This window comes from Cricetulus griseus, chromosome X (genome assembly GCF_003668045.3).
Source record: "Cricetulus griseus strain 17A/GY chromosome X, alternate assembly CriGri-PICRH-1.0, whole genome shotgun sequence".
NCBI lineage: Eukaryota > Metazoa > Chordata > Mammalia > Rodentia > Cricetidae > Cricetulus > Cricetulus griseus.
Window position 1 is genome coordinate 89,268,153 of NC_048604.1, and position 22,271 is coordinate 89,290,423.

Here is a 22,271-nt window from a genome sequence, read left to right on the forward strand (position 1 = left end):
ACACCCACACCCAACCCCACCCCAATCTCCACACCATGGCTACCACACCCACAGCACCACCACACTATCACCCCTGGTAACAAATCCACCTTCAGGGACCCGATATGTGTTTCAGATTAAAGGAGAAGGCCAGCCGGGATTAAAGGAGGGGCCAGTTGTGCCCCCTCCCCCATCGATGGCCCATCACTTTGCCTGTTATCCTGCAGTGGGGCCTTGAGAGCTATCCATTTCAGTCAGGAATAAAAGTTTACCTTCTTACTGACCCAGGTTTCAGGATTTCTCTTCCCTAGGGATGCTTCTGAGATAATCCCTAACTCTTAAGGCCCATTGTTTGGATACTCTAGAAACCAGAGGGAAGGGTACAAAGCTGTTAACCCATTCACCCCCACCCTCAAGACTGTTTACAGCATCACTCTGTAGATACCCATCATGGGAGGCTTAGCTTTGTGGAGAAACCCAGTCTACCCTTCAGTTCTTTCCATTGAAATATTTATTATATTTCCCCATTATTCTTTTCAAAGTGGATCCATGATTATGTAATGCAAGCATTACCTTAAACACTATTTTAACATTTATTGTTGCCAGGCAGTGGTGGCGCATGCCTTTAATTCCAGCACTCAGGAGGCAGAAGCAGGTGGATCTCTATGAGATGGATGCCAACCTGGTTTACATAGCGAGCTCCAGGATAGCCAAAGCTACACAGAGAAACCCTATCTCAATATATGTGTGTGTGTGTGTGTGTGTGTGTGTGTGTGTGTTATATCTTAGGTCTCAGATCTGGGACAAATGGCTAACTGAGGTGCATATTTAATACATCAAAGGTAGAATTGACCTCCAGGTCGCTCCCCTAGCATCCCACAGTCCCTATCTGTTACAGGGTATGGCTGGCATACCCCAACCCCTACCCTGAAATCTCCAGCCCAGGGGCTGGGCTACCCTTCCCTATATAATCCAGCCATTTTGGGGTCTTTTCATCTACCCTTTACCCTCTAGGCTTTCCCATCCCACCTCCTCCTGCTCCCCACATGGTCAGGCTTGGGGCCATGGTCATTCTGGACTTCCCCAGATTTCCCTGCCTCAGGCTCTGCTCTCCATCATATATATCTACAAGAAACCTACTCCACCATACCAAGGGGCAGTCACATCCTCCTTTTTTATTTTTTCATTCAGTAAATACATGTAAAGTTTAATTTAGTGCCCCAATAGACGATAGAGGTAAAAGTAACAGCTTTGTGGGTTGCTTTTGCATGTTGTATTTAGGAATACACACGTACATACATGTATGCATGCAATAACATTTTCAAAAGGGCATGAATTCGAAAGAGAGTAGGGAGGGGCATATGGGAGGGTTTGGAGGGAGTAGATAAAAGAGGAAATGATGTGATCATAATATAATCTCAAAAAGTGAAAGAAATCACTTACAATATTAGGGGGTGGAGACACAGCTCAGAGCCAAAGAGCCCTTGCTCAGTCCCTAGCATCCTGTTGAGCAGCGCACAACCACCTAGAAGTCCAGCACCTATAGATCCTCCACCCCCCCCCTTAGGGTGCCCTTCGCACCTGCAAGCACATGGTCCACACACCCACACATTAAAAAAATACATCTTTGGGGGCTGGAGAGGTGACTCAGAGGTTAAGAGCACTGTTTGCTCTTCCAGAGGTCCTGAGTTCAGTTCCCAGCAACCACATGGTGGTTCACAACCATCCATAATGAGATCTGGTGCCCTCTTCTAGCATGAAGGCAAGCATGCCAACAGAACACTGTATACATAATAAATAAATCTTTAAAAAATACATCTTTTAAAAAGTAGTCCTACATTGCAAATTTTCAAAACACACGTTATTTCTATAATCACCATGCCAGCTTTCATGTATTTTTCCTGAAAAGTTCCTGAAGAACTTTCATCAATGCCATACCCTGCATCTATAAAATTTTTATTATTGTCATAAAATGAGTAAATGCCTTGATGCTTATATTTCTAGGAAGTAAAATAAAATGAAAGATCCAAGCAGATGTTTCAGGCAAAAAATTACAAGTCCCAACTCAGAGGATACCCCCCAAAAAAAGATTCTGGGAGATAAATGAATATGAATGAGTTGATCTCCGGCCTGATTGCATCCATCGCAGTGGTTAGCAAAACAAAACTGAAGGTTACCACAGCCTAAAGTTACCACAGGCCTTTGCTTTAAGCATCAATCTCCCTACAAGAGTTCCACAGTGGGAATGAGTTACTTCTCTAAGGGTAAGTCCTTGAAGTCTAGGACTGAATTATCACTTTCACTTCTCTCTCTCTCTCTCTCTCTCTCTCTCTCTCTCTCTCTCTCTCTCTCTCTCTCTCTCTCTCTCTCTTTCTCCTCTCCTCTCCTCTCCTCTCTTTCTCCTCCACCCTCCATTCACACCCCTTTATAATTTGTTTTTCTCATGCTTGGGACCCAGTTTAAAACAAAACATCTGGAAATGTGAGGTAATTATTCTTGGTTTTTTATTTATCGCCAGAGCCTCCTGTAGCTGAACATGAGCTCGAATTCCTCATCCTCCAGCTTCTGCTTCTCACGTGCTGGGATGACTGCTAACACTCCCACCCCAACCTTGACATATTTATTACTATTATTACAAAGTCTGACCTTTGAGAAATTTGTTCTGTGGTTTCTCCTTCAATAATTAAATAGAAGTTTAATGATGCCAAGTCTCTGTTAAATCAATTACTCAGATGGAATCTAATGCCAAAGAGCATGTAATAAGAATATATATTTTGTGAGCTTGTACACATACCTAACAAAATTTAAATTATTGCCCACAGGGGAAAAAAGGTGGGATGGGTTAAAGTTTGGCCGTGTAGATTTCTGTCTTGCCCTTACCTCAGCAAAGCAAACACCTGGCAGAACCTTCCAGAAGGAGAATGATGGGCACGGCTACCTGAAAAGGTTCTGTTTGCTCAGAAAAGAATTGTTCCTTTATTGTTCCCCTCCCACCCAAACCTGGAAGCCTTCACAGCAAATATTTGCATGTTTTTATTACTCCCAAGAAAAGCACCCTCCTGTAATTGCAGATCCTGTCAACCTGCCTGACAGATGACAAAGGCCACATGTCATGTGACCGATTAAAGCTGTGAAAAATTATGGGGCTTGCAGAAACTTTCTAAAGCATCAGGCCACTCACAGTTAGAGAATTCCTCATGTCTCCCAGTGCCCGATGGACTGCTTCCTAGTTGGAGTTTTCCATTGTAACACACACCTTGAAAATACATCTTGGTAGAATCACCTCATTAGTGTCAATTGATTTACTAAAAAAATTAAAAGTCACAATAAAATTTGGCACTTTCAAAATCACTTCTGTTGGAATAGTATTCCATTGTATTCTCAAGTCACATGAATATTACAACCTTTATTTCAAAATATTTCTTTTAAGTTTAATTGTGTATATATGTATTACATATTGTATTAGACACATACATACAATGCATTGTGAGCTTTATTTTTTAATTTTTATTTTAGTTCTAATTGTATATATGTGTGTGTGTTATATATTGTATTATACATATAAGCACTACAATTTTTATTTTGAAAGATTTATTTTCATTTTAATTATGCATATATGTGGGGTGGAATGCGGTGTGCACATGTAAGCATTGTACCATCAGAGGCCAGCAGTGGGCATCAAGTCCCCAGGAGCTGGAGCTACAGGTGTTTGTGAGTGATCTGTGTGAGTGCTGGAAACTTAACTTGGCCCTGGTTATTGGCATTTCTTGGGAAGGAGTACAAGTTCCATATTGCTGGAGAAAGTACATCAGTCAGAGTGAGAGATTTGAGATTCAAAAGCATCCAGCACCTTCTGTCTGTTTGGTTGGAGATGGGGGCTCTCAACTTCCTGTTGGTGACACCAAGGTGCCAGCCCCTTCCTGGTGTATCTGCCCCTTACATGCCCTCTCTTCACAGCCATGTCCACCCCTCACCACTATGATTCCCTGCCCCAATGGGCTCTTCCCCCTCTAGAACTTATATGCATAAATCAAAACAAACTCTTTTTTAAAAATTTTATTAACTTATTTTTTACAATCCGAACCCAGTTCCCCCTCCCTCCTCTCCTTCCACTCCCCTCACTCCTCCCCCGCCTCCCACCTGCTCCTCAGAGAGGGTAAGACCCCCTCTAGAAAGTCTACTAAGTCTGTCCCATCAGCTCATTGAGGCAGGACTAAGGCACCTCTCCACCCCCCATACCCCTGTGTCTAGGCTGAGCGTGGTATCTCTCCAAATAGAATGGGCTCCACTATGTTAGTTTGTGCATTAGTGTTGGGTCTTGGACCCACTGCCAATAACCTCATATATTGCCCCAGTCAAACCACTGTTATCTATATTAAGGGAGTCTAGTTCTGTCTTATGCAGGCTCCCCATTTGTCAGACCTGAGTCAGTGATCTGAGTCAGTGACCTTTCACTAGCTCAGGTCAGTTGATTCTACGGGTTTCCCCATCATGGTCTTGACTCCTTTGTTTATTTTATCACCCCTCTCTCACTGTGATTGTACTCCAGGAGCTTGGCCCAATGTTTAGTTGTGGATTTCTGCATCTACTTCCATCTGTTTCTGGAAGAGGGTTCTAGCTTCTCTGGGGTTGTGGATTGGAGGCTGGGTATCTTTTGCTTTATGTCTGGTATCAACTTATGAGTGAATACATACTATATTTGTCTTTCTGGTTTTGGGTTACCTTACTCGGGATATTTTTTTTCTAGTTCTGTCCATTTGCCTACAAATTTTAGGATGCCATTGTTTCTTACCACTTATTATTTATCCATTCTTCAGTTGAGAGGCATCTAGGTTGGTTCCAAGATCTGGCTATTATGAATAATGTTGCTATGAACATAGATGAGCAGACGTCCTTGTGGTGTGAATGTGCCTTCTTTGGGTATATGCACAACAGTGGTATTGCAGGGTCTTGAGGTAGGTTGATCCCTAATTTTCTGAGAAATCATACTGATTTCCACAGTGGCTGTATGAGTTGGCACTCCCACCATCAATGGAGGAGTGTTCCCCTGTCTGCATATACTCTCTAGCATAAGTTATCATTGCTGATTTTGATCTTAGACATTCTAACAGGTACAAGATAGAATCTCAGAGTGGTTTTAATTTACATTTCCCTGATGGCTAAGGATATTGAGCATTTCCTTAAGTGTCTTTCCACAATTTGAGATTGTTCTGTTGAGAATTCTCCATTTAGATCTGTACCCCATTTTTTAGTGGATTAGTTGGTAGTTTGATGTCTAGTTTCTTGAGTTCCTTGTATATTTTCTCCAAAATCAGCCCTCTGAAAGATGTGGGACTGGTGATGATCTTTTCCCATTCTGTGGGCTGCCATTTTGTCTTGTTGACTGTGATCTTTGCTTTACAGAAGCTTCTCAGTTTCAGGAGGCCCCATTTATGAATTGTTGCTCTCAGAGTCTATACTTCTAGTGTTCTATTTAGGAAGTGGTCTCCTGTGCCTATGTATTCAAATGTGACTGGATTTATATTGAGATCTTTGATTCATTAGGACTTGAGTTTTGTGCATGGCGATAGATATGGATCTATTTGCAGTCTTCTACATGTTGACAGCCAGTTATACCAACACCATTTGTTTAATATGTTTTCTTTTTTCCATTGTATATTTTTAGCTTCTTTAACAAAAATTAGGTGTTCATAGGTGTGTGAGTTGATATCGGGGTCTTCAATTTGATTCCATTGGTCCACCTGTCTAATTTTGTGCCAATACCAAGCTGTTTTTAGGACTGTGGCTCTGTAATACAGCTTGAAATCAGGGATGGTGATGCCTCCAGAAGTTCCTCTATTGTACAGGGCTGTTTTGGCTATCCTGGGTTTGTTGTATATGCTACTTTTGTTTTGTCGGAGCGGCAGAAAACTGACTAGTATACACACCTAACACTGAGCTATGTCTCCAAAGGTCTTAAATGTCATAGTTCTCTGAGCTACTTCTGTTTCATCCATGCTGTCCAGGCTGGCTTTTGAAATCACATTTACTTTTCCTATTTTCTCTCTCGGAATTTGAGTTCATTTCTGTTATCAACACATTTAAAACACCAAGCAGAATAATATCTCTTCTTTATTTTATTTTATATTTTATTGTATTTATGCACACAGAAACACACAGGTTTATATGCTCAATTATTGGAACAAGTTCTCCTTTTTGTTATCTACTCTCACTATTTGGTCCTTTATTTGCTTCATGTAAATGAAATGACAGATAATTAAACTAATAAAACTTTTAACATATACAGATGAGGTCATTATTTTCATCATGTAATTCTCATGGAAAAGTTGCATTTTTCCTTTTATTTTTTATTTATGGTGTGTGTGTGTGAGAGAGAGAGAGAGAGAGAGAGAGAGAGAGAGAGAGAGAGAGAGACACAGAGAGAGAGAGAGAGAGTTCTATCTGTGTGTATTCCTAAATGCTAGAAGAGGGCATCAGATGTCATTATGAATAGTTGTGAGCCAAAATATAGGTGCTGGGAACTGAGCTCAGGACCTACAGAAGAGCAGCTAGTGCTCTTAATCACTAAGCCATCTCTCCAGCCCTCCTTTTTTCTTAATAATGCTATTTACTGGTGGATACACTGCCAAAACTAAGCCCGAAGTGAAATCACAGTCCTCGAATGACTGCTTGATACGATTTCTTGGATTTAGGAAACAAAGCACACTGTTCCTTCAGGGAACAATTGATTCTTCAGAGAATCAGAAAATCCTGTCACGTAGTTATATATTTGCAGAGAGGTTGAGTTGGACAACAGTTAAAAAGTACCCACAGTGCATTCTTAATACTAAATCTACAAAATGATATGCTAGGAAAAGTCCCAAACACACACACACACACACACACACACACACACACACACACACACACACACACACATACAATAAATGGATAAGCCAAGTCCTGAGGGCTCCAGATGCCAACCAGGAACTCAGCAGGTTGGATAACAAGGAAACTGGGACTCTGTGTTTAAATATGGCTTTCTTTCAAAACCCACAGGAGCAGACCACAGGTTGCCTAGATTCTGGCCCTGGGGGTTGGGGGGTGTCTGAGAAGGATGCTGAGGCACAGGTTGTGATTATCTGAGCAGATCAAGCATCAAACAGACATGCCTTCCTCTTCTGTCTGCCAAGGGAGGTTTGTTGAGTGACTTTTTACTGGGAAGATAGGTACCAATGTATGTTGACAGATGAGGGACACCAATGACAGGCAAAGAAATCTTGCTGGGTTCACTTACAGGAAGGGTGTGTGTCCATCATCCCAGATGCAATGCTTCAATTCCTGCCGTTTCTTGTCTGTAAATACCAATATTGATAAGTAGCATCATCTTCACAAGGCGTCCCTCCATCCAGACATGGATTTGACTGGTTTTGATCAAATGTTCAAATGGCAGGAGGAAGCCAGTGACTACAAACCTGGATTACAGCAGAGGACAAGTCAGAAAACCCAGTAAAAGTAGAAGTCACCCATGTTATGCATCTCGAATTTTTGGGTTTGTTTTTGTTGTTGTTTGGCTGGGTTGTTTGCTTGTTGCTGTTTTTGAGACAGGATCTCGTTAAGTAGCTCTAACTGACCTGTAACTCACTATGTAGACCAGGCTGGCCTTGTATTTGGAGAGATTCTAACTACCTCGGCCTCCTGATAGCTGAGATTAAAGACATGCATCACTGCACCAGGCAAGTTCTTTTGTTTTCTTTTGTTTTGTTTTTCGAGACAGGGTTTCTCTGTGGCTTTGGAGGATGTCCTAGAACTAGCTCTTGTAGACCAGGCTGGTCTCAAACTGACAGAGATCGGCCTGCCTCTGCCTCCAGAGTGCTGGGATTAAAAGCGTGTGCCACTGCCACCCGGCAAGTTAATTTTTTAAATTTTTATCTTTTCTACAGCAAACATTCATTACGAATTTTCTATCTGGAAGAAAAAAACTGCATACATTCACTGTTTTATTGAACAGAGAACTATGCAAGTGACACAGACATTTCCATAATTCAGATTTGGAAGAAAACACCAGGATAATGTTGCAGGTTTCCCACGACAGCTGTGAACAGTTACTATCCGTGATTGAGTCTGGAGGAGTCTAGCAGGCAATGCGTCTCAGGAGGGTCAGCCTCCAAGCCAGGTCAAAGGATTTGCCAAAACTCCTATTTCCAGAAGTGCTCAATCACACAGAGGAGGTCCAGCATCGCCACCTAGCGGCAGAGCCTCGAAACTGCATCTGGCTCAAAATATTACAAATGCTGTTTTGTTTTATTTAAGCAAAAACATCTTCAAATATCTAGATTAAAATGTCTAGACATTTTTCTAATATAAATTTCATCGGTTGAAACCTTGTTCAGTGTTTTATGCAATGCTAGGGATGGATGGAACTCAGAGCTTTGTGTATTTAGTCCCATTGTCTGGGCACACTGTTGTGCTATATATTCTTAAAAGGGAGTATCCAAAAAACAAATTTAAAAAGCCAGACCTAAACTCTTAATTTATTTATTTTTCAGAACTAAGATTTAATGAGAAATGTTGCTTTGTATGTTTGTTCCAGGTTATTCAGGTGAGAATTGTTGGGCTATAATTAAGATTTGGTGTCCACAGACTTAAAGTTAGATGGATGTGAAATTCTTTCAGATTTTCTGCTTTTTTTTTTTTTTTCGAGACAGGGTTTCTCTGTGTGGAGCCTATCCTGGCACTCGCTCTGGAGACCAGGCTGGCCTCGAACTCACAGTGATCTGCCTGCCTCTGCCTCCAGAGTGCTGGAACTAAAGGTGTGCTCCATCAACGCCCCGCCTTTGATTTTTTTTTTTTGAAGATATCCTTTTAAAGGAACACTGACCTAAGTGAAGCAATATTGAAAATCTGCAAAGGTTGTGCATATCCATGTGAGGGAGGGATCTTGTGTACACAGACACATGAACTAAATCATTTCAAAATTCGGTTTAGCCAGGCAGTCCTGGCGCACGACTTTAGTCTCAGCACTTGGAAGCAGAGGCAGTTGTGAGTTCGAGGCCAGCCTGGTCTACAAAGCGAGTTCCAGGACAGCCAAAGAGAGAAACCCTATCTCCAAAGGCTCCCCCAACCCCCTCCAAAAATACATATTCGTCGTGATAGAAATCATATCTTCATTTTATTGTTATTCACTGCGTCCCTGTAAGAGTTATTAAGTTGTAGTCATTAATAGTGAAAATGGTATTAATTAGCAATTAAATCGTCCTAAGGCAACACGTAGTGTGACAAAAGACCCGCGAACCGATAAGATTCCTGTTAAAAGACTACACTTCCCACCTTCCCTTACGTTCCTGCCTAGCACTTCCGGAAGGAGAGACTACTGGGTGGCAATGGGCCCTCCGGTAAGGAAAGGGAGGGAGGCATATATGCCTCACAAGGCACCGTGCTCATTCACACGAAGGGCACTTTGTCACAAGTGTGTGGGGGTGGCCATGATGTCTACAGAGTGAGATGGGGTGCGGTCCTTTCAGGGCGCACCAACTACCGCCCCGTAGCCCCTCGTTCCGGATGTGTGTATATATGCGCAAGATACGCTGGGAACTGTAGTCTTTTAGCTGGAAATTACCAGCTGTTAAGTCACCTCACGTCATTACCCCCACGTGTCCTGCGCCCTTGTCTTGCTGATCCCTGGCCTCATCCCACCTCCGTTCCTGCTCTGTTCTGAGTCCTGTTTGTGACTTACTGAGTTTCACTATGGTCATTCACAGGAGTGTGGGGTAGGGGTCGCCCGCAGTAGCTGGAGTCGGGGGGTCAGTCGCCCTCTTCTGGCTGCTGTTGGTACTGCAGAGAGGAATCACAAATTATAGGTAAATTTTATGCCACACTGATATGCACAAATAAACAAGGCCATAGTCAGACTTTGGGGCTTTGGGGACGATGACGGTTGTTGGGTTTAATGGAAGACGTGCACACCAGAAACAGGCCTGGGCAAGGCTGCACCTTCTGGGCTGCAGGGAGGCCTGAGAAGTTAGCAGAAGTATGTGTGTCATGCCTAAAAGAAACCCAGGACAATTAGCCTACCAAAGCAGATGCTGGCCTCTAGCCTCAGTACCTGTGGTTCCTCTCTACTCTTCTCACCACGTTCCCTACCTTAAAGATCTCCAGTCTACGGGGCTTTGCTTCCCTCCGCCAGCTTCTCTTTTCTGTATAACCCTGCCATTTTAGTCATGTGCCCTCTAGGTCCTCTCAGTCTCCTTTACTCCCTCTTTCTTCTTTTCCTCTCTTGCTCTCCTCACCCTCCCACCCCCTCGTGGCCTCGTTCAGTCTACTATCTTTAGTCCACTAATTTTTCTCCCTGCTCTAGGCCCTTCCAGATGCCTCTGGCTGTCCACTCTCCCTCATATCTACAATAGAAAACCTCAACCATACATTGGAGGGGTCATGTTGTCATTTCATTCAGTGCACAGTGTCTTCCTACGATGTCTCCCTGCAGCTGACCCTGGGCTTTCATACTTTCACCGGGGAAAAATTCTAATGTCTTGGGTTCATTTGTGGCAAAGCCCTGATAGCTGAAGGCAGGGGCCCTAGAGTTTCCTTTGGATGTACTCAGGGCTACACAGAGGGTTAGTGCAGAGGCTGAAATGAAGCAACATTTTTCACACTCATATAAAAATAAATAAAAGGCTAAAAAACAAAGCTAAGAAATAAAACAAAAACTAAACAATAAAAATGAAATCAGTGGTTTGAATGTTTGCTGAGCAAGTGAGCCCAGGCCCTCTTACCGTCTGAGCCATGTCTCCAACCCCAATTAACCTTTACTTCCAACTCCCCAGAAGCATAAAACAACCCCAGGCCTTTCATAAAAGGCTCCAGGGGAAATAAGAACAGCCTCAGGCTTCTTATTGCTCTCCTCCATATTCCTGGAAAAGAAAAGGAAAAAAAAAAAAACAAAGCTGATGGACAGATAAGATCCACAACACAATGAAAGATTAAAATCTGGATTCTGGTTGTATTTATTTTAAACTGAGGACCCATTGCCCCATAGTGCAATAGGGACAAGAAAAGGAATGAATTTCAGTGTCTGGAACACACAACGAGACAGAAGCAAGAGCAGAGTGGTATGTGCAAAGGATGGCGGGGGAAACCCTCTAATGTTCTCGCCCCTCCTTCTACCCTCTTTTTTCTGCTATTCTTTTGACCCAGCTCTCCTGTCTCTTTCCCACATGGCCCTGCGCTTGGACTTCCCAGCTGTTGGGAACAGCACTCTGAAAATACTTTGCTTGTGGTTTTTCCATGTGCTCTGACGTGTGAACTATTTGCCCCCAGCAGGTAACGCTGTTGCTGTAGCTTGAAGCAAAGTTCTCCAACATTAGCAGAAAGTGACCCTTTCTGGAAGGCTGAGTAACTGTGCAGAAGAGGAATGTGGTAGGTCCAGAGACTAATTAATATTTATCTTGGACCATCTTCAGCCCACTAATTAGCCGTTCCTAAGCCACCTCTGTATCAGATAAAACATTTTTTTTAATTTGTCCAAACTGTTCCTTCATCACAAGAGGCCGAGTCACCAGAGACCCAGTAAGAACAAGCTTCGTGCTATGCTTCTTCCTGCCTGTTTAATATTCCCACCAGTGTATTTTGAAAAGAACCTTGATTGATGACTTTATTCGTGTAAAAGCTTCATGAAACTCTGTCCATGCTGCAACATGGAATTTTGGATGCAGTTTTTCCAGCCACCTCATGCCCCGTCTCTGTGCGTTTCCTGATCTGATTCACTGAACCCTCAAACTGTGTGTTACAGCAATCCCTCTCTCCCTCCCTCCCTCCCTCCCTCCCTCCCTCCCTCCCTCCCTCCCTCCCTTCCTCCCTCCCTTCTTTCCTTCAAATTGCTTTACATGGGTATTCTGTCACAGCAATGTGTAAAGTAACTAATACCCTTGGACAGTTTAAATCAATAGAAACACCCACTGATTTGATGAGAACATGCTTTCAGCAGTGCTCAAGAGCACATGTCTTTCATCACACCCAGCACTTGAGAAAGCAGAGGCGAGGAAATTTCTGTGAGTTCCTAGCTGGTCTGATCTACATAATGGATTTCTGTCCCTGTCACACTCTCTCAGCATCACTGACAGGAGATAATTTGGTTCCCGGAACCAGGGGGTGGGGGACAGGGTGAGTGAGGAGGTTAGGGAGAGCTGAGGGGATGGGATTGGACAGCTGGCTGCCAGCCTATTCAGAAAAATGTGAGTTTCACATTCAGATGGACAATGATAGAGGGGGGTACTCCATGACCTCCTCTGCCTCTCCACGAATGCACACACGTGTGCATACAACACACGCACACACTCACGGAAGAGACAAAGAATTCAGTTCTCACCTGAGTGTGGGCGTCTGTCATCACCTGCACACTTCAACCCTGTGGCTGTCCACTGTGGAAGAAGGACAAACCCACTCACCCTCCCGTGCCTGGGCCCTCCTTCCCGCTGCACTGCTCGGCTGAATTGTACCAGTGCAGCTGTCCAGCTCATCTTTCTGATAATGTCTTTTCCCGCTAGCGGCTTCTGCTATGTTTAGATACTAACAGCGATTCTGGAAATCAAATGCAGAAATTCCCGAAACCAAATCAGGTGACCCCTCTCTGGGAAGCTTGGATCTGCAAACAGAAAGTTCTGTGGCCTGAGGCCATCCACCTTTGTCTAAATGAATCATTGTGTTACTGTGCGCTCCCATTTCTCAATTCATTTCTGTCAGGATGGCATTAGAATTAAAGGCAAAAGACAAATCTGTGAGGATTTTCTTTTGTACGTTCTGCCCATGGAAATTCACTAAAAACCAAACTTGTGACTTACAAATATTTGAAAGCTTCCCATTAAATTCCAGATGAAAGTCTCAGCCATCCTTTCTTAGAAAAATATTCACTGAGGTAGAGCAGTTCCGGTTATACATTCATTTTGGAGTTTTGATTGGTTTTTAAAGCATGGGCTCACTGCATTTCAAGGCAGTTGCAAATGTCCCACCTTCTTGCCTCCACTTCCTGAGTACCACTGTTTACAGGCATGGAGTCACACACATACATACATACATACACACACACACACATACATACATACATACATACATACATACATACATACATTGCTTTATTGGGAGAAAATAAACCAAAGCAATGGCTCCTCAGCCTGTTTAAATCCAGGTTCTAAGGTCAGCTTTCTTACACACACACACACACACACACACACACACACCTGTGATAGGAGAGAGATGGACATATGAATGCATGGATGGGTAAATGGATGAGGGAATTGGTGAATGGACATGTGGATGACTGGATGGGTGGGTGAGTAGTTGAATGGATGGCTAGATGGCTGGCTGACAGGATGGATGAATGGATGGATAGATGGGGTGTATGAGTGCACGGATGGATGGATAGGTGGATAGATGGATGGGTGAGTGGGTAGTGGGGAGATGCATGGGTGGGTGCTGGATGGATGGATGCACGGATAGAATGGTAGGTAAGGACTGATGGGTACATGGATTGATGGCTGGATGGGTGAATGGGTGATGGGAAGATGGGTGGATGGATGGGCAGATGATGAGTGGGTGTATGTAATTATGAGTGCGTGTGTGGCTGGCTGGGTGGGTAATGAGTATATGCATGAGTGAATAAGTGGATGGATGGGTGAGAGGATGGATGCATGGGTTTACCAAGGGAGAGTACATTCTTCAGTGTTGCTGGGTAACAACTCTGATATCATAAGGTTCAGTTCAACAATGTATTCTTGTCATTATTTCCAAGGTCAGGCATTATGTGTGATGTCTGAAACAGACTTGCAGTGGCTCACTGTAAGTAATGGTGACACACCAAGAGTCAGCCAAGCAACAGCAGATCGAGGGACCCGTGGCTCTTCCCAGCACACACACTGCTCCAAATGTGAGAGTCAGGAGGGAGGCCAAGGTGTCCTTTAGCACCAAGCATCTTATGTCACCAGGCACCTTTGTTCCTTGTGCCTTGGAACTTAAACATCCTAGTGCAGATATGAGTGACAACAGCTCAGCCACAATCAGGACTATATGAGAGTGCACAGAGGATGCTTCATTTGTGAGGCAGAAAGACAATCTCTATACAGCCCAAAAGAAGAAAAAGGCAGAAAATGGGGGAGGAGAGAGGGATGGATAGGAGAAGGGGAGAGAGGGTGTGGGAGGGGCTTCCAGAGGTGGTTCAACTACAGAAGCACAGTACAGGCATCTCAGCTTCAAAAACAGAATTGCTTGTGAACTCGTTCCTCTTTCTCATTTCCCCAAAGGAAGCGAGGAGCTAGAATCACAACCATGGCTTAATGCTAACTAGGAACAATGGTGTAGATGCTGCTGAAAGTGAAGGGCCTGCTACAACCTCTGAGAAACTACAAGGTCCCAACCAAGCGCCCTAAGCTTGGCCTGGGTCACTGGATGCTTCTAGAAGCAAGCCACTTCTAGAAGATTCTATTTCATACAAGGCTGTCATTAGTTTTCAAATCTGGGGACAAAAGGCTGAGGTGCCTATTTAACATATCAGATGCTGGCCACCAGGTGGTGCCAATACCCAGTAATGCCCTTTCTTTTCTTTTTATTTATTGGTGTGGTTTTTTTCATTCATGTAGTGTTGAAACTGGGAAATGGCATAAATGAATTCCTTCCCCAAGGATCTCGGCTTTCAACAGAACATCTCTGTCTCCTACAGCCTGCCACGCCTTTAGCCTGCTACATTTCCCTTTTCTCCTGCTCTCTCCCATCTCCTCTCTACTGGGTGTTACACTAAGCTGCCTGCTTTGTTTACTATTAGTACAAAAGCCACACCGGTGTGCTAGGAAGCGCCTCTCATCCCCACTGGACTCCAATCCACAATGACAAAGGGACACCTTTCCTTTGTGATTTGAAACATTTTTCTCTCCGAAGTTTCCCATTCCTCTTGGGGACACCTTGGATGGAAATTCTTGTCCCTAAAACACTTTATCCACTTAAGCTAATCACATCTCTCTGCTCTCCTAGCTTCTCTCACCTTTCGCTAGGGTCTACAGCCCACCTGCAGGCCCCCTACACTGTATCTTGTCCCATAGCTTTCACTCTCAGCTCTCTCGGGAAGCCCTCCCCCCCCCCGTACCCCCGGACTGGTGTTCTGTTTTTTGAGTCACCCTCTCTTCCTCCATGAACTGGGCTTTATTACTACAGCTTGGCTTCAGTACAGATCAATAGCCCATAACTGACACATTTGATTTCCAAATTCTCCAAGATTGTAACAACTTCTGCCACAAACAAGTGATCCCAAAGTCTCTTATCGCTAAGGTTCTACAACTTCCCATTCTGCGCTCAAAAACAAAACAAAAAAAGATTATGCTGTATACTCTCAGTATTTGTAAATTCAGTATGGTTTAAATTCTATAAAATCTGTAACAAAATTTGGTTTAAATTATAACTAAAGGCTTACTGTATAGGTGATCCAGCTCTTGTTTAGAATATATTGTATATGTAACTTAGATTCAACTCTTGTTTAGGAAAATAGATGTTTTTAAATAGCACCCATGTGGCACTTCTCCATCTTGACATCATCAAGATGTAAGCAACCACGTGGGTGGCAGCCATTTTTACTAAGGTTAGAGTACTTGCCATGTGACTTCACCACCATCTTCAGATGACCACCTGGTATAAAGCAACAATTATAAAACTCAGCCCTACTGGGACCTCTGCCTATCACTGTCTCCTTTTAGACTAAGGAGACAAAAGGTCTCAAATATTTTGGATTGGTTTGGATTTTGCATTATGATAAAAATGTAAGGTTATAAAAGTATACAGAAGGGGCTAGAGAGATGGCTCAGTGGTTAAGAGAACTGCTTTCTCTTCCAAAGATCCTGAGTTTAATTCCCAGCAACCACATGGTGGCTCACAACCATCTGTAATGAGATCTGGTGCCTTCTTGTGGCCTGCAGGCATACATTCAGACAGAACACTGTATACATAACAAATCTTTTTAAAAAGTATACAGAAATTAACAAAAGCTAGCATAGAGATTCACACCTAACTACTTGTGTCTTTGCTAACTGTTCAACACCAGACTTCCAGAAAATTTAGGTAAGTTACAACATATGTTAGATGAAAACACCAACAACATCATATGTTTGATTAAAAAAAAAAAAGACTAACCACTGGGCAAAAACTGCCCCATGCCTAACCTGCTACCAGGGATCTCTACACAAACTGTGGACACTTTGCCCTACTTTGCCTGGATGAAGTACGGTAAGTTTTCCCAAGTTTCTCTACAGAAAAAGAAATCTCTCAGACCTGGGTCTGACAGCCAAAGAAAGGCCTTTGCTGCTCTACATGACAGGTGATTAAATGTCCTGTATGACAGCCAAAGACGAACTCCTGCCCCCAACAAAACTATGGAGACCACCAGAGCCTAAGGTACCCCATCTAGATAATGGGTCTCTGTCATTTTTTTCTTTTGGTTTTTCGAGACAGGGTTTCTTTGTGGCTTTGTAGTCTGTCCTGGAACGAGCTCTTGTAGACCAGGCTAGTCTCGAACTCACAGAGATCCACCTGCCTCTGCCTCCTGAGTGCTGGGATTAAAGGCATGCACCACCACTGCCCAGCTGTCTCTGTCATTTTTGTTAGACCCCGGAAAACTCAGGTATCCGGGGTCCCAGGCCACAACCTCGGTCACCCCAATCACCAGGCGGATTCGAGAGCTTGCTGCAAACTGCATGAGGCTTTATTGTTTTTTAACGAGCTAACCCCATGTTAGCTCGGGTCTTCCACCCACCCGCCATGGCGGATGGCTGGAAAAAGACAGCTCCTAGGGGCTCCCGAGAGATCTTGTAGGGCAGCGTAAGGGGAGTGTCTAGGGGTACGCACAGGCTCACGATTGGTGTGCCTCCAGGCTTGGAGGGCTTGCCCTATGTTGATTGGTCAGCTGGTTGTTATGGCCCATACGCCCTCCCAGGGTGGTTGCTATGCTCTATGCGTCATTGCTGTGTGCACCCAGGGTCATAAAGCAAAGCGCCACCAGCTAACTTCTGATTGGTTCCTTGTCACGAGGCAGGCGTCTGACCTCAAAGTGACTAAGGCAAGATTACTGTCACGGCTGCCAAAATGGGGAGCTGGTCCCTTCAATTTTAATTGATACATAGACTATTTAGATTATACTTCCAGCTACAGTTTCTGCTTTTCAGGTTTCTGCTGATATTGGCTGACTAACCGTAACCTTAACAGCAAGAAGCACCCAGTTATGTCCCCAAGGCTTCAAAGGCCTTCTCAGTTCTCTTCATAGGAAAAAGCAGGCCTCAGGCCTCCCTGGAGAGCTACACAGTCTCCCGCCAAGAAAGACAAACAGTTTACCTTGGTACCAGACCCTAAAAGGAGAAAAACTCACAGAACAGGTCTCAAAGTGACTTTTTTTTTTTTTACTATTTGTTTAAAGGAACTTGATTTACAGTGGTTGCTGTCAGTAATCAACCACCTGTGTTTCATGGTAAAAAAAATTAGATTTTTAAAAGTTTACTTTATGTAAGTTCTGAAGGTCAAAACAAGTGTTCTGAGATATATAAATACAAGTAATAAAGGTCTAATAAAATGATTCACAGTGTATAAAATGCTTCAGATTTCTTTCCCTCTCTATGCTCTTGTTATACTAAGACTTCAAAAGTTCAAAACTGACAACCATTTGAGTTCTGATAAGCTATTAATCTAGCTCTAATAAGTACTCACTACTATTACCATAGTCACAAGCTCAAGATTTTAAATTCCCTTTGGTTGTCTTCTACTTATAGACTTAAAAAGTGCTTCTTCTTGTGCTAAAAGCATCTGTTTAATCTATGTACACCCCAGTCTTCTGGATAGAGGAAAGAGTGTTCATTCTTTTAACCCAGAACAATTTTGGGTCCCTGGGCTTTAAGTATGACTCAAAGGTGTCAGATTTCAAACCTGGACAAATGGCTGGAGGGTCTATTGAACATATCAAAGCAGGCACTGGCCACCAGTTTCTTCCTGCATCACTCAGTCCCTACCTGTTTCAGGGCATTCCAGGCTGCCATACCTCACTCCTCTACCCTGAACTCTCCAGCCCAGGGGCCAAGCTGCACTTCCCTATATAATCAAATCATTTTTTTTGGTTTTTCGAGACAGGGTTTCTCTGTATTGCTTTGGAGATTGTCCTGGAACTCGCCTCAAACTCACAGAGATCCACATGTCTCTGCCTCCTGAGTGCTGGGATTAAAGGTGTATGCTACCAACGCCCGCTATAATCCAACCATTCTGATTTCCTGCTCAATTTATACCTTTGAGCCTCCTGGCTGCTTCACCTGGCTCTCTCTCCCCCCCACACATGCCCAGCTCAGTTTGGTTTTATCCACTCTGGGTTCTCCCAGATGTCCCTGTCTGTGACTACGCTACCCACAAACCTATAATATACTTTCTCCTCTACCGTACTTTCATGTCCTTTCCTTTCTTCTTTCTTTCCTTTTTTAATTCAGAAGGCACAAGTCTAGTGCTCCTTGCGCAATGTGGATTTCAGTACAGATTACAAACAGTGGTAATGCTAACATATCCAAAACTTTTCATCTCTTTTTATAAGCTTAAAAAATTCCTGTAAGCTTCAGGGAATCAACTTGAATCTGCCTTTCCCAGGTCAAACAGACTCCAGAGAAGTATTCCTGTGAACCAACTGCCTAAGTTTTCCTACCTAGTGCCTTTTCCGGGGGGTGGGAATTTCTCCCCTTTCCCTGGTCTTGGAACTCCCCTCCCCCAGTTGCCAGAAGTGTAGACCTAGAAGTTTCCAATGTAGACCCAAGACAAAATATTTCCCCGAAACACCTTAACCTTACCTTCTCTTCCTAGTCTTATCTTTCCCAACAGATTTCAAATCAACTGCAGATTGCTCAAGCAACAAGCTAGGTGTTCCTTCAAAATCTGCATCCCAAACACCTTCAAAGTCACTAGCCCGGATGGTTCTTCGGAGCCTGGTGAAACAGCCTGCTCTTCCCAGAAATGGCCAGCATTCCAGCTTCCAAGGGTTGGTTTTATTTATTTAATGCTGTCAATTATTTGTTTATTTACTTAAGGTTTTTTTTTTTTTTTTTTGAGACAGGGACTGTCTTGTAACAGTCCTGGCTGTTTTGGCCTAAATTCACAGAGATACCCCTGGAGTGCTGGGATTAAAGATATGCACTAGCACCACCCAACTAGGTTTATCTTTTTTTTTTTTATGTGACCAATGACATTTGACAGAAAGGACAGAAGTGGGTCGCCTGCCTGGCCTGTTATACATGTCATTTTCTTCACAACCCACGTGTACATCCTGAATAAATATTTCGTGCAATGTTCTTTAGGGATTTGGGATTTTTTGTTACATTTTTCTGTTTCTTTTGAGACAAGGTCTCACCACTCAGCCCTGGCTGGCCTGGAACTCACAGACGTCTCCCTGCCTCGGCTTCCTGAGTGCTAGGCTTACAGATGCGCACCACACACCTGGCATTTTAGTAAGTTTCTAGGTGGAGGATCTGGGGTCTGCAATGTTTCCCCGCTTTTCTTAGTTTGTATTCTTTGACCCCAGGCTGCAGCCACCAAGGAGTTACCTGAAAGAAAAGAAAAAGAAATTTGCAAATATTTTCATAAGAAACCAAGGTGGCATCTGCAGAGATGGACACTGAGTTAGGGGCAGGGAAGAGGAAGTGGCTGCCCAAGGGAACCTGACTCTGCTGAGGTCCAAGCTGAACATCCAGGGCTTCAAGGAGGATCTGAGATGGGGATGTGTGCAAGATCCCCAAGGCTCGTCCAGGGAGGATACACAGTAAAGCCTGGATAATACAGAAATCTAACTGTAAAAAACAGGTACAAATCCAGCCGTCAAATAGTATATATGCAGTCTCATAAAAGTAGGAAGCTCTTAGAAACTAAATACATGAATGAATGAATGAATGAATGAATGAATGAATGAACGAACGAACAATTAAATATAATGAAAATAGGGGCTGGAGAGATGGCTCAGCTGTTAAGAGCACTGACTGCTCTTCCCTCAGAGGTCCTGAGATCAATTCCCGGCAACCATATGGTGGCTCACAACCACCTTGAATGAGATCTGGTGCCCTCTGCTGGCATGCATGCAGAAGACTGCATTTATGATAAATAAATAAAATAAAATCTTTTTTAAAAAAGAAAAAACTTGCCCTTTCCGCCGACCGATCCGCAACTAGGTGAGTGAGCCCCTGCTGTTACCCAACTACCGCCCAAAGCGTAATTCACCCAGATCTCCTCAGGCTTGTGCCTGCTTGGAGTAGACACGCCCAGGCAGGGAGGAGCTCTCTGAACCTGGGAACAGGCCAATCTACCTTCCCTTTCCACCAAGCAATCCACAACGAGGTGAGTGATCCTCTGCTCTTACCCAACTCCCTTCCAAAGCCCCATTCACCTCGATCTCCCCGGGCCTGCTCCTGCTTGGGGTAGACCTGCCCAGGCAGTGAGGAACTCCCTGAGTCTGGAAACACCCCACTCCTCCCTTCACCCCCCCACCCCCCACACACACACCTGACCCCTACGGAGGCCTAACTCCTTCAGAGTGAGGAGACTACCAGGAGAGGCAAGACCGTCCAGAACTGCGCACATTGAATTCCTGGCCCCCACACACAACTGGGTAACAAGAGGAGATAGAGAGACCCCTCCTGCACTCACTGGAAGAAGATATGGGAAGAAGACAGAATAAGAACTCACTCAACAACAGAAAGACCAATATGACACCACCAGAATCTAGGGACTCCACTCCCAACACAGTGCATGAAGAAAAGATGGACCTCAAAAATTATCTCAGCAAGATGATAGAGACCTTTAAAGAGGAAACAAGAAAATACCTTGCAGAAATAGAAGAAAAAGCAAACAAAAAATTGCATGAAATGGAGGAAAAACAAACCAAAATTACAAGAAATAAACAAATCTCTTAAAGAATCTAAAGAAACCCAAGAAAAAACAACCAAACAAGTGAAGGAAGCTCTTGAAACAGTTCAAAGCATGAAAGCTGAAATAGACACAATAAAGAAAACACAGAATGAGGCCATGCTGGAAATGGAAAGACTGGATGAATGATCAGGAACTAAAGACGTGAGTATAACTAATAGAATTCAAGAGATGGAAGAGAGAATCTCAGCTATTGAAGACTCGCTAGAGGATATACATTCATCAACCAAAGAAAACCTAAAGTTCAACAAATCCCTAACACAAAATATCCAGGAAATATGGGACACCGTGAAAAGACCAAACCTAAGAATAATAGATATAGAAGAAGGTGAAGAAACACTGCTCAAAAGTACAGAAAACATATTCAACAAAATCATAGAAGAAAACTTCCCCAACCTACAGAAGGATATGCCTATGAAAGTACAAGAAGCTTACAGGACACCAAACAGACTGGACCACAAAAAGAAGTCCCCCTGACACATAATAATCAAAACACCAAATCTACAGAATAAAGAGAAAATATTAAGAGCAGCAAAGGAAAAAGGCCAAGTAACATATAAAGGCAAACCAATCAGAATAATGCCTGACTTCTCAATGGAAACTCTGAAAGCCAGAAGGTCGTGGATAGATACCATAAAAGCGCTAAGGGAGCATGGATGTCAACCTAGACTACTGTACCCAGCAAAACTTTCAATCACTATAGATGGAGAAAACAAGATATTCCACGACAAAAACAGATTTAAACAATACATATCCACAAATCCAGCTCTACAGAAGGTTCTGGAAGGAAAACTCTACCAGGGAACTCCTACGGCTGATAAACACCTTCAGCAAGGTAGCAAGATACAAAATTAACTCAAAAAATTCAGTAGCCCTACTATATACAGTTGATAAATCCAATGAGAAAGAAATCAGGGAAACATCACCTTTCACAATATCACAAGCAACATAAAATATCTTTGGTATCACTAACCAAAAAAGTGAAAGACCTGTACAAGAAGAACTTTGAGACTTTAAAGAAAGAAATTAAAGAAGATACCAGAAAATGGAAAGATCTCCCATGCTCCCACGTGAAGGGATACAGTCTGGCCCTGGACACATGGGGAAGGGGCCAGGCCCAGCACAGGAAGATTTGGTGGACTTTGCAGAGCCCTTGTTGAGGGCCCTACCCTGCCTGGGGAGTGGTGGGTGGATGGGGTGGAGGGTAGGTTGGGGGTGGGGGAGGAGGGATGGGGGTGATGGGATGGAGAAGGGACTTACATGTGAAACAAGCTTGTTCCCTAACTTGAATTAATAAAAAAAGAAAAAAGTTTAAAAATATATAATGAAAATATTTATGGGGCTGG